The 15,436-nt window shown below is 32.3% G+C and overlaps 1 protein-coding gene across 1 annotated transcript in view; it reads left to right on the top strand.

The window, feature by feature from the left end:
- Sesn (Sestrin) overlaps positions 1-15,436 on the top strand; it is a 273,577-nt gene that overhangs the window by 224,542 nt on the left and 33,599 nt on the right. The window lies entirely within an intron of this gene.

Here is a 15,436-nt window from a genome sequence, read left to right as displayed (position 1 = left end):
CCGTAGTGACAGCGGTAAAAAGAGCTCCCCTTCGGAATAGTTTAGGATCGAAAATGTCACGTCAACTTCGAACCAACTGTTTGATAATAAGATAAGGCCTCAATTACAAGCTGACACGTCTCACAATTTACCTGCATCGAGTAACAGTTCTTTTTATCAAAGTGATAGTTGGGGTGAATAGATCTCGAACTGAGAAAAACCTCTCGGAGATTTTATTATTGCCGGTTAACTGAGTATTAATAGTTATGATGAATAGTTCTGGATGTTGTTAGTTATTCATTTAAATTGGTCATTTAACATATATATACTTCTGTTATCCATTGTTTCGATACTGCCTTCGCCATTTTAACACAATCCCGAAATATAAAAGACAACCCTAGTATTGCAAAAATGTCTCATGCTGAAAAACCATGATCAATGACGGCAAAGTACAGCCTTTATGTAATCGTATGTCATTATAACATTGATCCAGAACTGTAGTAATTTTTGACGACCAGATTTAGAGGACACAGACAATTTCATAATCAAACTTCAATATTGTTCATGTTTTTAGTTACTTTGAAGGACCGTGCCGCTGAATCATTAATATTAATAGTTTGGGTGATGTTTCGATGAACAAAACAAAGCTCATACCGATAAATGTCTGTGATATTGAGTAATTATTGATAAAGCGTTGAGACTTGTCGTCTCAGCTATTTCCTCTTATTTTTATTCAATTATCTGGTACGCGTTGTCGATATCTAATCTCCAAGGAATCTTCAAATCATAATAGAAATGAAATATGATTACTTGATAAATTTTTCAAATAAATAAGGGGTTATATGGGAGGTTTTCTACGGTTTTGAAATCAAAAAATTACACGAGGGGCTGTCAAATAAGTAACTAGAAATTTTAAAAAAGTCAACAAAAATACTTAAATAATACTATTATCTGATAATTTTTATATTTAACAAATTATTGATGATAGACGAAACAAATTAACTGCTAATATATTGAAATTTTTATTCGTTGACATTATATATATCACTATATAAATAATATCTCTTTTATTCAACACGAATGAACAATTTCCTTTTCTACAATAATATATAATTCGAAAATAAATGAAAATATCTTGCTCAAGTGCCTATTTAAATTGTTATAAACATAAATATAATATACAATATAATTATTTTTATTGAACTAGTACTAATATTTCTAGGTAATATTTCCCAAGATATATTAGAAATGTAGTGCACTATTTATTTTTATATTACAATTTTGAAATTTAAAAAATATTAAAAATTCTGCATCGACACTTTGATATCATTTCAAATAAATACTGGCTTGGTTGGCGTAGTGGTAAAGGCGACAGGACAGTCCACCTACTGTTAGAGTACTACTTGCAAGAGTGTAAAATCCGACAAGGAAAATGATCTCAGTCACGCCAGTAACCAAGCTGGCTAAGACTGGATGGAGGATGGATCTAGGATGATTTCTAAGTTGGTCACTCTCCAGTCGGTAGGCTTAGTGCCGATGACCGTGGTTCGGAGCCCACGTTAAACTGTAGATCCAGTCCAGATAAACCCCTAGTAGGTAAAAGGACACTTTAAAATATTTAAATAAATTGAAATAAATTAAAAATGAAATAGTTGAATAAAATAAATTATATATTTCAATTTTCATTTCTGAATCATTTTTTCATTGTTATATGAAATGTTTCTTGTAGATTTAAATTGTATTTAAACAGTATTTACATTATATTTAGATATACTGAATTAATTCTTATCCACCAGAACAAGCACACTTTATTATTTTAACTGTTATTTTTGCAATATCCTCAACATTTGCCTTAAAATATCATTGAGATATAATTGTTGGACATAATTTTAGTACTAAATCATTTTAATATATCTCGTTTTACTTATATTTCTATTTAATTTTTGATCTTATGTTCTATGCTACCTGGTCCCTGTTTGCCCGAAATTGAAGGTATAGATTCAACTGTTTCAAAGATTAACAAGATTTCAAAGATTTTAATGTGGTCAGAGCAAGTTCAGTTCTGCTGATTTCAATATTGAACTTGTAGCCATATTGTGCTTGAAGACTGGTTATGACAAAGATGAATAGATGTAAAATGATATTGAGAAGATTTGGAATGATATTGAATAAAACAAAACCAAAGTTATGGTGATAGAAACAAGCATAAGCATTTAAGTATCTGGTAAATGAACGCCAGAATTGGAAAAATCATAAAAAAGACGCAAAATTAACTAAAAAACTAAAAAGTAAGGTACTAGGTGCGGAAATGAAATGCCGTAGGAGAGTTAGGCTTGTAACATTAACAATATTGACAGGATGACTAGTAAAGATATAAAAAAATACATCACTGTTGAATCAGTAGAAAATACATAGAAACCAGATACATCATATGGTGGAAACCAAAAAAAAAACACTTAAAAAATAAAATTTTAAAATTACTTAAAAATTATAGAAACTACTTTTTCGATATTTTCCAAATTTGTGAAAAATCATAACAACACTTTTTTTTATAGGAGATGTTTAATGTTTCATTCGATGATGGAAAATATAGTGGTATTGCCCAGTATCCCCATAAAATCTTAAGAAATAAAGTACTTCATATAAAAGCACAACATTCACACTAATTCTCCACCACTAAAATTCATTATTTGTCATTATTCATCAATGTCAGACCTACATAAGTTCATTTTTTCTCTCTCCTAATCTATCGGGGTCATTCCAAATCAACAGGTGGACTTTTATTGTTTTTACTTTTTTCTTTAGAACCTTCTATTCCGGACAGTGTTTAAACTCGGCACATGCACAAGCCAATTAAAAATTAAATTCAAATCAGTTCGGCGTTTGTACGATTCTCTTTCGCGTGTTTTTTTTTATTACTGTCGGCCTTGAATGAGGATAAAAAAAATCCACCATAAATATATAATGGCAGGGTTGGTCTTACACACACACACGCGTCCAATTAATGCGGCGCTTGCTTTTACTCGATCCGTCGTCCGAACTGGTTCAATCTGGTTCGCGCATTTTTCAGCATCTCGTGAAAGTTGGTGGCGGCGCCTAGAAATGTTTTATCATCTGCATTAGGCGGACGCGTCGCTGCGATAGCTTTTACCTGGGCTGAGCGAGCATTCGCCGAGGTTTCGGTTGCCACGGATGCATCGGTCGAATTATACGATTGTTGTCCTCATTGCAGTTTATATTCGCTAACCGCATTTTGAAGTCTTTCGTTAGTCTCGCTAAAGATCGAGAACTGTCTGACCGATTTTGATAATTGTGGTTTTGAAATATTTGTGGATTTCCGTGGAAGGTTTATATGTTGAGAAAATAATGAAATAATTACGAGGAAAATTACAATTTTGTGTTCCCAATGTCTGTCATCAATATTCATCAATTCATCAATTGTCACAGAAGATTTTTATTGGTTTAAAAAAGTATTCGTTCATATTGAATGAAAGGGATATGATTTAACATAATATTTAATATCAAGTCGTAGAATTTTCAGTATATTTTCCATTGTCTAGAACAATTCTCCAGTTTCCAATGAGTTTATGGCCATACTTCTGCCGCTTCACTGTCGAAGCGTTTAAGATTAAGACTTTTTGTGTTTGAGATTAAGGTACTATGCCCATTTTTACTTTTTTGCCTTGCAAACAATGAAAGCAAGCGATGTTGAAACGGTTCGATATGGCATTTTCAGTTAATCCATGTGGTACCCTCCTCTTGGATTTCTCCCATCACTTGTAAACGCTTGGAAACAGTTGAATCGTCAACGGATAAGCGGTCTGACAGCTATTGGCGCTATTGAGTTTGAGCTGCAATTATTTCAATAAGTCTTGCAGTTTGTTATCTTCGAACATTTATGGTTTGGTCGTTGACATCAAAAGCAGCACTTTTAAATCTTTAAACCAAGAATTTAGATATGAGGAAACAGCGTCACCAAGAGGAAGCTTGCTGTCGAACATTTATTGATAAATTTCATAAAATTCTACAAAATATTGATATTGATCGCCATATTTCATCTCGCATCGTCGGTAATAAAACTAGAAATGGACCGTAAAATAGTTTAGAATTATTTACATAGAACTGAAGACCAAAGGAAGTTCGATATTGTAATCTCTTCCCAAAAACTTTATTCTGTTTCTACCTCCGTTGATTTTTTTAAATATAAAATTCATCATATAGTTGCATCATATGATCATTTTAATTTATAGTTTTATCTTTACACCACGCCTGTGCAAAAATGATTGGAAGAGAAGATGTAAAAATTCGCCAATAATCTATTTAATAATTAACTAATAATAATATCCTGAGGAGAATTTTTGTCCCAAAGATGACAATCTCATTAAAATTATAAGAAATAATTATTTTCGTTTCTACTTAAAGATATCGCTACTTAAAGATAACAGGCTGTCATATTCTAAGAGTGAAATCAAGCAATTGTAATTGTTCTTCGGCTGAATAGATATTTTTTGCTTTCAATTTATGATCATCACTCAAAATAAAGAAGAGCTGTAGTCCTTGCTCTTTTGCTAAAACACCGTTTACTTTGTTTACGTTTAATTTTTTATTATTGATTCGTTTTTTTTTGTTACATATGATTTTTTAAATTTAGTCAGGCCTTGATTAATGTTTCGCTCTTATAAATAGTAACATCACTGAAATTAAAAGTTAAAGGTCCATCACTGACAATTTAATATATAAATTTTATAAAAATGAAACTGTTGCTTATCCAGATCATTTGGTGTCCATCAGATCAACCCGTTTTATATATGGACTGACTTGATTTGTATTTTGATGCAAGTGTTATGTCAACACTCATATTAGTAGATTTTTTTGGAAAACATTGAAAAATTAGATATAACACTGACTTTATATTTCAAAGCCTCAAATCCCGAGTTGCTAAAAAGGCAGGCATACTTTAATTTTAGCCATAACTTTCTAATAAATATCTATCTATCTAAATATATTATAAATATGTTTCATAATGAAGTAAAATATTATCGACCAGTTTCATTGCTACTATCCAAAGTATATGAAAAACTTCTGTTACAAATGTTAAAACCATTTTCCCTTCTTTTAGATGATTCCATATAAACGTCTGAAAATAATAGATACGTAAAAATACTATCAAAAATGTACCATAACTACCTATACAAAAGTTAAATAAGAAATGAGCAAATGTCGTATTGTGGAAGTTCAATTTTATCCAATTAGAGTCACTATTCATTTAATAATTCAATTAATACACTACAACCTGTTGATGCCACCATAGGCATGAATTATCCGATTCTGTGTCGATATGGATGGCTTTTCTAAACTAGCCCATGACGTTTTGCGATTGAAATACGTTAAAGAAAACTCTTGTATTTGCCTGGGAGGAAAAAAATCGCGATATTGAAACGGTTCGATATGATGTTTTCATTCTATTCATGTGGTAGTAATTTTCCCACGTTTGGGATCTTTCCCATTGCATGTAAACATTTGAAAAAACTGAGTTAATTGACTTCTGCTGCTATCTGAGCTTTATTTGAGAGTTTGAGCTGAGTTTTCGTCCTATAAGTTTGCAGTTTTCATAAAATCCACACTGTTAGTAATTGATACGTAAAAATACTGTTAAGAGTGTGCAATAACTACATATATAACTTTTATATAAATAAGAAATGAGCACATTTTGTGTTGTAGAAGTACAATTTTGTTCAATTGACTACGTTGATATACAACTACAGGTATAATTTCGTTCGACTTGAACAGCTTGTGATACAATGTAACCTTTGATCCTACTGCATATGGTGAATAATAAGACTTTCTGGCCTTGAATATTCCGATTGGGTGTCGATATGGATGAATCTCCAGAACTAACCCACGACGTCTTGCGCTAGAAATTGTCATAGTAGATTCACCTTTTGATCACCAATCACAATATGTTACAGAAGACTCTTCGAAATGACGTTTTCAGTATATTCGTTGATCTTTCCTATTACATGTAAACGTCTGCAAACACTTGGTGCATCAACTGCTGCTGCTGGCCGAGCTTAAAGTGCTTTAAGAGTTTGAGCTGAGTTTTCATCCAATAAACATTCCAATTCATTGATAAAATTCACACTGGTAGTTGTGGACACGTAAAAATACTATTAGAAGTGTACTGTAACTACATACTAACTACATACATACTACTACTGTATTAAATAAGATATTAGCAAATTTAGGTATTATTTTTGTTGGCTTGTACAATTCTACAGGAAACCTCGCCGCCAAGACACCGCTGGCAGGACGGGACAATCCGGCAACGCTCCGTCCACTTCGCAACGCCGCCTTTCTAATGGAACCGCCGCGAATTTATTAATATTCATGCGATGGTCTCATGAAAGACATTTTTAGTGATTCGAATTAAGTATTCAAACGGGGAACAATTATATTTTGACATGTTTATTATTTGAAACAAAACGGTTTGGCGCAAACAGCAGCTGAGCGCTGTTTGCGTTTCCAAACGGGCCTCATTATCAAGTAGGCCAGGAAATAAAAACCTTTTCTGGCCGCGGTGGATGGCGGTGGGCGTGTTGTATCATTCGAACGTGCGTATTTCTTTCCTCGGTTCGTTTTTAGTGTCGCGATAACGGCACGAAGATAGGAATAAGAATCGGCCGTTCTCGTCAGGACCATCAGCTCTCCGAACGTTTTTTTACCTAATTTTATATTTTAGTTCATTTATTTTATGGACGTGTTATAATTAAACCTCAAAACAATGATTCTTTCGTATGTAAAAACAAATTTTATTCCTAGATTACCGCCAAACCAGTAAAACAACAATCCTGGCTTATTATTATAAGAATTTCTCGTGCAGTAATCGACTCAAACGCAGTTGTAGTCGATAATAATCTCCATTGATGATTTCATCGAGTAATATATTGAAATCATCGTGTCCAAATATTGTTGACTGTCCAGAACGCTGTTTGTCTTCGGTGTCAAAATCACTACTTTTCTAACGCCAAAACCAGTTGTCATATGTTTTTTTTATTCACCTCCTAGAACGTCAACAATCTGCCCGTGGGCAATAAGTATTATTATATGATTGCAGTTATATAATATAACTATCCTGACATGTAGAAGATCGCTTCAGTAAGTGATCTGCTATACAACTTATAATCTAAATCTTATTCTAGAATCTATTCTAACTTATTCTAGATATTATTAAATCTCACTCTATGTGTCTATTAATCAGGTGGTATGGTAATTTACGTTTGAGCCTATGCACTACACTGTCATTGTGCACATTTAACTGGTTGGAAAGTGCATTGGAGTGCACTAATAGTCTTTCAGAGTACTTCGCACTAACATTCCGAATCACGCTTGTTATGGGTTCTATGGGGATATCACGCTGAATCAGTTTCTTGGACACGTAATATGGGGCATCGACGATAACTCACAACACTTTATTCTAGAACCTCTGGAGGATATCTATGTTATATTTACTAGTAGTACCCTACAGTTCAATACCATAGGTTGTAAGGGCCAATTGGGCCTAAGGATTGACTTATACAGCAAAACCTTGTTATCTTATAATAATTTAGATTTACGCCCTATCAGCCAGTACATTTGGTTTAGCTTAAGCCCAAGCTGTTTGCATTTTGTAACTATATGTTTTTTCCATGTCAAACATCGATCGAAATGCATTCCCAGATATTTAACGTTGTCTGCTTGCGGAAGTTCATGATTATTCAATTTTACCGAGGGACATGTTCTTCTACAAAGGGTGAAAGTCACATGTTGAAATTAAAATTCTTGCATGGTTACCATAAGCTTCACACAACATTCATTCATTCAAAATGAAGTAATAAAATAAAACTACCTGCAAATGCGATTTACTCGGTACAAATTCAGACATCTTCAACTCATTGAGAACATATTTTGTTCAACCTTTGACGAAATGACATACTGAAAAGTGAAAGGTGTCGGTGAGGCTTTAACATGAAGTTGGTTAGAAATGTTCCCGATGCGATTGAATACACAGTAACACCACTTACTATACAACTTATTCACCATATTTTACTCCCACTGACTCTTAACTTAACACTTTCCGGTACCTTAAAAATTTGACGTACCTGACGCACAAGATAGTATCCGCTTCATTTTTTTTTTAAGAAATTGAATATTTATGAATATTGAACTGCAATAACAGTTTAATTCGGTTTTAGCACCATATGTACACCATCTCCATATACACCACCTAGTTATAATGTCGCAGTAAGCATTTACTGCTTGACCAGTCCCATCTTCGAAGAAATTAAGTTCAACGATGCCCCCAGGATAAGATCTACACCAAACATTGATTCATCACTAGCCTCTGAACCTGATGTTCCCTCGAATAAAATCTCCATTTTAAACACTGCTGAAAACTACTAAAATTCAATACTTTCCTGCGTCAATGTCACTTTGCGTTAGTCGTGATATTTATTACAGTTCTACGTACATTTCGTTTTATCTATAGCGTGTCCTTCGTTCATTTCCTTGTAGTTTTAATGGTTTCCTATTCACCAATTTATATTCATCCCAGCAGGATAATTGAGCGGCATTATCATAAAAATTCCACATTGCTTCCTCCTTTTATTCCAAGCACCAGTTACCTAATTACGGAATGGTAATAAATACGATGTTCCTCAGATATTTCCATCAGTTTCTTTTTTCTATTTAAGGTTATCGATGGTTTATATAATATGGTATATAACATGAATATTTCCTTAGGTTATATGTTGTTTTTTAAAGATTTTCAATTAATTTTTTGTTGTTAAGTATTGTTGAAAATAATTATTTTTTAAATAATTGTAATATGTGGTGAGTATATGGCGGGTATTTTGATTTTGTATTATCACATTCTATTCATTTGATAGAAAACAATATTGGTAATTCAGTGACTTTCAATGATACTCTTTAACTTACAAATTCGATAGCTTTAATTATATTTTTAGGCGCTTCTATAACCCTAAAACTATTTACCATCGATACATTTTTGTATTGATAATTGTAAATTATATGTTTCTTGCAAATCGGTATTAAAACATAAGGTCATACATTAAAAAATCTTTGTATCGGCCACTCCTCCACGTGTTGATGACCTTTAACCTTATACGTGCTCCCATATCTTCTGCGAGCTAACATTGTGTATCGCACCGGCACTATTAAAGGGTAATAGAACAGTTGCGAAGGTCATAAAAATCTGTGGTGTCCAATAATAACTGTAACAGAAAGAGACAGCGACAGGCTCGTGAAGAAAATCGACTTAACAGCTGTCACAATATCTGATTCCGTCGTTAGTTGAACACATGTGATTGACTGGAAAGAACCAGTAACGATGTTTTTTTTAGAAAACCTAATGAATAAGCGTTTAGATACATAAAAAGTCTCTGTGCAACATACTACGTGTAGATTTTTAATTTTTTTTCAAACATTTGTTGAACAGGATGAGGAAGCAACATGTTTTATAGAATACAAAAAAGTGATAAGATCGAATGAAAATGGAAAGCGAATGATGGAAAATGGAAAGCGAATGATGGAAAATGGAAAGGTGTTTTCTTCCATAAGAATAAGGCTGTACTTGGAAGCATAATATAGACCTAACAAGATATCTACCAAAAATGTAGTAATACATTCACTTTCGATAAAGTCATTTTTATTATAAGAAAAAATTACAATTAAACAATACGTATGATAACAAATAAAATTTAACTCTCCATGATCCCTTCAAGGGTGATACACTGATTATAGCGACCCTCCAACTTTCCGATACCATTTTTGTAGTACGATTTGTCTTTTGCTTCAAAGTTGGTCCCAGTTTCGGCGATCACCTCTTCATTCGAATTTCTTCCCAGCGAGCATTCTTTTGAGATCGTTGGGAACAATATATAGTCGCTGGGGGCCAGATCTGGAGAATACGGTGATGAGCAAGCAATTTGAAGCCTAATTCATGAATTTTTGACACGGAGCATTGTCTTGGTGAAGCAGCACTTTCTTTTTTTTTTTCAAATGCGGCCGTTTTTCGGCGATTTCATCCTTTAAACGATCCCATAACGCTATGTAATAGTCGCTGTTGATGGTCCTTCCTTTTTCAAGGTAGTCAATGAAAATTATTCCATGCGCATGCCAAAATACAGACGCCATAACCTTGCCAGCCGACAGTTGTTCATCGTGTGCAGTACACTCGGACGATTGTCGATTAGACTTCGGAGTGAAATGATGGAGCCATGTTTCATCCATTGTCACACATCGACGCAAAAACTCGGGTTTATTACGCTTGATCATCCTCAAACACTACTCCAAATCATCAACTCGTCGTAGTTTTTGGTCAAAAGTGAGCTCGGGCGGCACCCATTTTGCACAGAGCTTTCTCTTACCCAAATATTCGTGAATGATACGATTTACAGGTTCAGTTGATATCTTTAGAGTGTGCCATTTCATTCGGTTTGAATTTACGGTCATTCAAAATCATTTTGTGGATTTTTTAAATGTTTTCGTCGGTAACATCCTCTTTTGGGCGTCCACCGCGTTCACCGTCTTCGGTGCTCATTTCACCACGTTTAAACATAGCATACCAATCCTTGATGGTTGATTTTCCTGGGGCAGTATCCGGAAACTCGGCATCAAGCCAAGTTTTTGCTTCAACTGTATTTTTTCCCTTCAAAGAGCAATATTTTATCAACACGCGAAAATCCTTTTTATCAATTTTTTTCACAATAACAAAAGTTGCTTCACTCAAAATGCTATAATTCACAAACTGATGATCTGACAGCTGTCAAATTTATAAACGCATCTTTTGAGGCTTTTGAGGGCTAACTAAAAAACATATGGATTTAATTCTAGTAGCGCCATCTATGTGTTAGACCGTGGACTTTTCAAGTGAAATGTTATATAACATATATATGTATATCATGTGTAAAATATAACGAATTTACTATAGAATTTAATCCAATTTGAAAAATTCAATGGAACAATTGAACAAGAATTCACCTGGACGATTTGCCTACTTTTTAAAATTAAATTCTGAACGATATAAAACAAATAATAGTCGAATAGTTAACTCCATATGTAAAATAAGAGAATAAACAATTCAAATGATATATCCAAATCAATAGACTACTTAATACTACTTATAAAATGTAATATAAAATAAATTTGTAAACTCGAGTAATACAACCATATTTACCAACATTATTAACCATTTGGAATATAACGATTAACTGAGAATAGCACACAATACAGAAAGTAAAATATCTAAGTAACATCTTTATAACAGATATAAACAAACCAGTGATACTACAGTGCATATATACAAATATATAAATGCTTCTAAATAAAAAAGATTTTAGACAGACAAAGAGCATTTAGGGCATATTAGTGGTGCGAGAAAACAAAATACAAATGAAATATATCGATATTATGTGAATATACATAATTGAATATATGTATGCTGTTACTTTAATATTGAAATATATAATATTTGTCATAAAATGGATTTGGTTTCTTTATTTTTATTAGTGTTTCCAATAGTTCTCATCAATCATCAGTATTTAGTGAAGAGAAGGGACATCTTAGTAATTAGAGCAACATAAAATAAGCATCTATTAATACAAACTTGATTTTATTTTGAGTTAAGTTTTAAAGTTTCAATTTCAATTAATTTCCCTAATATATTGAAGCTGACTTCAAGAAAGGCTTATGAAATTCACTTGCTTCAGTTTTTCGTCCTGAAATCTCAGAAATTATGGAGGTTTAAAGAGGCCAGAAAGTGGCATCTTGTGAATGATCAAAATTCAACGTATTTTATTATTAATTTTATGCCACTCTGAAGCAAAAAGAAAAGACGGAAAATGCTTTTTCTCCAAAATATATTATCTGCTGTATATTGTATTGCACATAATGAAGTTTAACTTCAATTTAGTTCTTCGATTTTACATAATATTAGAAAATAAAACAATGGGAACACGAACAAATTAGAAAGCAGAGAGAATTGATCGGCTCCCCCCAAAAACAACAGACACGTTACCAAACTAAATCATTATAATATGACAAAAGAAATAAAACTATTTAGTTGTAATAAGCTGTACTTGTACGGCGATTTAATCTTAACTTATCTTGAACTAGATAAAAAAAGTTATTTCTAAAACAATAGGAATCTGTTTTGTTTTTCTTGATCCTAGTTTTTATCAAACCCCTTGTTATTGTCCTGGATTCTTCTGATAAAGTCCTGATATCCCATCTTCAGTCGTGGGCATTTTCATATGGTTGAGACCGAATATTTTTAACGTTGGATTTATTATGTATCATCAGATTTGAATACTGTACATCTATAGAGATTTTTCGGTTAAATATTTGTTATAGAAAGTTTCATATTTCTTCTTATTTTAATCTATCACCTATCAACTTTTCAATTATAGTACAAAGGGATATATGTATACGAAAAATGAGTTTTTTCTTTAGATAATTAATCACCTTTAATCTCTTTATGATATTTAGTACCTTTTGATATATAGTCTATTCAAAATTTCTTTGTACATGCGTCATGAAAATGTTTAATATATTGCCGGCCGCAATTTATAAATTCGTTTTAGAATCAGACAATATTTTCCTTCTCGTTTTATTCTTGTTTGAAAGAAATATAAACCATAAACCATTTGTTTTTAGATGTACTATAATGTTAAAATAAATTCTATTTGATAACATTTTGTTCAATTATTTTATTTAGATTAGAATTTTGTTGTATGACAAAGCCAAACCGAACTAAAGCTCAGAGTTGATGCGGCAATATTGCGACGTTCTGAGGTCACAAATTTTGATGATGTATGTATAAAATAACTTTGAATCACTACATAGTATAAAACAAAGTCGCCTTTTCTGTCCCTATATCCCTATGTGCGCTTAAATCTTTAAAACTACGCAACGGATTTTGATGCGGTTTTTTTCAATAGATAGAGTGATTCAAGAGGAAGGTTTATATGTATAATACATGCATAATATACTAAGGCAACATTGCTAATTTTAGAGGTTTCTAACGTGATGTCGTAAATTAACGTATTTTTTTAGGCTTATTTAGCAATTAGCAAAAACGCTGCCTAACCCTACGAGTTAGATCAAATTAATGTACTACAGTATTGTACACCATAAAAAGGTCTACAAAAAAGTCCGCGATGGTATATGTTTATCTTTTAGGGATAACACACATTAACCATTTTTATTGTTTACTTTTTACGTGAGAAAATGGCTTATTTACGAAGCTATTTTAAGCAATACGGCATTAATCCTTATCGAATTAAGTACCTTAAATACAGTGTGCAATTAATATAGATCAATATGGTTCCTTACAGCCTATAAATTAAACAAATATTTTCGGAGATATTACAAATTTAAAATTTGCGTTTAAAAATCTGTAATGTAATAAAAATTGTATGAATTTAGATATTCCAAAGATAGCAGGAAATCTTCATAGTAAGTATAGGGGAAGAGGAATTGTTTTACTCCAAATTTAATGCGTGCAGGCCAAGGGCAGTAATGAATGAACCAAAAATACTGGATCGATTTTAATCATGTTTTCATTGAGTGACATAGGCATATATATTTTATGCCCGTGCAAAGTCGGAGCGGGCCGCTATGTTTTTATATACAACGTTCATATTTTTTCTGTAGTGTATTTAATTTAGTATCAGCATTGTACCCGTGCGAAGCCGGGGCGGGTCGCTAGTAGACTATATAAGGACACAGGTTTGGGGATGTAACTTTTTTGTCATAGGTGGATATGTTTCTTGAGAATTTGTATAACTATATTAAACGAGTTATTACATTAAAATAAAGAGAATAGACTAGCGAAAAAGAGTTACAATTCATTAATTATATATATTTTTTAATCTAATTGACGTTCACTAGAACTCACTAAAACCTTTTCATTTTCCCAGTGATGCTTTTCTTTGTACATTTTTGCTTATGGCAAGAATCTGGAAAGTCTCTCTGAAGCGTAGAGCAATGATCTGATATGAATCGTTCAATTTTCTTTGCTATCTTTTCTCCATTTCTTTAACGTCCCGATGAAGTCGTTCACTTTACTCTTCACTCACCTCTCCCAAATTTTCCGGTAAGTAGTCGAAATGGAAATGAAAAAAAAGTATTTTTAAACTCATTAGGTAACCAACTGCTTTTAGTATTCTTTTAGTAAGCTTTTTCAACTCGGCTGACTTCAACTGGCTCAACCCATGGCCTTCATATTTTAATTTGCGATGACTCAAGTTCTTGTAGGTTCCTTGAGCTATTATATTTGTAAATATAGAGAAATCGTTGCCCATCTATGGAAACTTCATTATTCTTTACACAAGATACACTTTTTGTTAAAAAAAGGTGAAGAAATATCTTTTTGTACAGAAGTGTTTTGAACAGAATTTGAACTTTCAACAAAATTAGTCGATAGATGATTATTTTCTATCTTCTATTTTAGCATCTGATATAATGCATAATCTTTTATTAGTTTCTAAAAGATATTTTGTATTCTTATTTATTGTATTAATAAATACGTCGTAATTATAAATCATTTAAAAATTTCCTCCTTTGTTGTGTTTTGTTCGAGACACATATTTTTAATATACGTTGTCAGGGTGATTAAAACATTTTTATACAGGATTAATTTACCAAGATTAACATTTTATGACATATTCCTATTAATACATACACTGTGGCATATTTAAGGTACTTAGGTATTTTGTTTATTCCTTTGAAAACCCTATCATTTGACCTTTTATTTGGACATGTCTAATTGTATCGTAAATAATAACAATTACAAATTAGAGATAGACCACATACGATTCGTTATTAAGACCTGTTTAAAATGATTGATATATAATAAAATGATATCTTTGTTATTTAAATTTCGGCTTTCTGTTATCAGTTTTTTTAAATAAGTAAAATAAATGAAACAGCTAGACAGAAATATTAATATTGTTTAAAACATTCTCCTCCCAATGTTTTTCCAAGGTTCAAATCTATCTTCACTTTGGTAAATGTACCCAAATTGAAAGTCGTTCTTCAACATCCTCTAAAAATCTTAAGTCCGTATTTGTTAAGGCTTAAACTTTGATAATATTTTTTTAATTAAATATATCTTATATTAGATATGTATACTACAATCTTAATTTACAAATTAAATATTACTATTGTTTAAGAGTATCCACGTATACTACACAAGCTCGTGTGGTTTGGTTCGCTTCAGTCTTCTGATTTCCTACATGTTGTTCAACAGCTGGATTGCCTCTGTATATACATTTGGTTTCGAAATCCATATGTTCACCCATCCCCATATTTGCACCCAATAGCTCCAAATTAGCTTTGTGATTGATAGACTCTTTGATTTTAGGTCAAGTTGAGAGTATCTTCCGACTAACCAGTACAG

The sequence above is a fragment of the Rhynchophorus ferrugineus genome, unplaced genomic scaffold, assembly GCF_030347505.1.
Source record: "Rhynchophorus ferrugineus isolate W39M unplaced genomic scaffold, kcgeb_rfMv2 rfM10, whole genome shotgun sequence".
Lineage (NCBI taxonomy): Eukaryota > Metazoa > Arthropoda > Insecta > Coleoptera > Curculionidae > Rhynchophorus > Rhynchophorus ferrugineus.
This window is presented reverse-complemented; position numbering and strand designations above follow the sequence as displayed.